The following is a 1,207-nucleotide window of genomic DNA, read 5'->3' on the forward strand; positions in this document are numbered from 1 at the left end:
GGATTTATGATATAGTTTAGAAACAGCTTTAAGGTTCAAGTGACTTGATGATGGCAGATCATTTAAGGAAGTTTTCAAATATGGGGTGTTTTGTGTTACAGAAAGAACTAGAGATGGTTGTTTTGTTTTATGGTTTTTAATGATTTTTAATTGTATTTGTTGCTTTCTGTGGGGTGCTTTGTGATATTTGTGTCGGTGAAGGGGGTATTGATAGTAATGAAGTTCAATTATTTGCTTACTTACAGTTTACACGTATTAGGCCTGAAGGTGGCAGCAGAGAAATACATAATGGTTAATTGAAATAATGGAGGTATAGCTGTTTGAATTATGTTATTGATATAATCATTACAGGAAGGTTAGATGAAAGTTTGGAAGGTGTCACATTGAAACAGTACATTATTTGGTTAATTTAGATGAAGGGGGTTTGTGCAGATGGTTTGGTAGTTTTTTCTAAGTGGTTGGTAAAAATGGTGAGTATGGAATTATAANTGTGCACACCAGATAATTGATTCACCAGATAATTGATTCACCAGATAATTGATTCACCAGATAATTGATTCACCAGATAATTGATTCACCAGATAATTGATTCACCAGATAACTGATTCACCAGATAATTGATTCACCAGATAAATGATTCACCAGATAATTGATTCGCCAGATAATTGATTCGCCAGATAATTAATTCACCAGATAATTGATTCACCAGATAATTGATTCGCCAGATAATTGATTCACCAGATAATTGATTCACCAGATAATTGATTCACCAGATAATTGATTCACCAGATAATTGATTCGCCAGATAATTAATTCACCAGATAATTGATTCACCAGATAATTGATTCGCCAGATAATTAATTCACCAGATAATTGATTCACTGGATAATTGTTTCACCAGATAATTTAGAGTTGGTTTGTTCGGTTAGTTTCACCACAACCAAAAAAGGTGGAGCTTTAAGAGTTTTACAACCATATGAAAAACCATAAAAACAAACAGGACTTATGTTAGACATGTTTATTACTAGAGGTTTCATTTTTTTAATCACTGGTGATTGTCAGGCAGATGAGAAGCAGCGTGACCTAAAACCTAAAAATAATTTAAGGCTGATGGTCCTCTATGAACAACAGGGATAATCAAAGTATAACAGTTGATGGTTAGGCTGATGGTCCTCTATGAACAACAGGGATAATCAAAGTATAACAG

The 1,207-nt window shown here is 33.4% G+C and overlaps 1 protein-coding gene across 1 annotated transcript in view; it reads left to right on the top strand.

The window, feature by feature from the left end:
• The window catches only part of LOC106511128 (high mobility group protein B1), a gene marked incomplete at its 5' end in the record, with an annotated part of 17,439 nt that extends 16,689 nt beyond the window's left edge, over positions 1-750 (top strand). Inside the window, 1 exon segment of the mRNA XM_013999873.1 lies at positions 490-750.
• Between the last annotated feature and the right edge of the window lie 457 nt (positions 751-1,207).

The sequence above is a fragment of the Austrofundulus limnaeus genome, unplaced genomic scaffold (assembly GCF_001266775.1).
Source record: "Austrofundulus limnaeus strain Quisiro unplaced genomic scaffold, Austrofundulus_limnaeus-1.0 Scaffold2530, whole genome shotgun sequence".
Taxonomy (NCBI): Eukaryota; Metazoa; Chordata; class Actinopteri; order Cyprinodontiformes; family Rivulidae; genus Austrofundulus; species Austrofundulus limnaeus.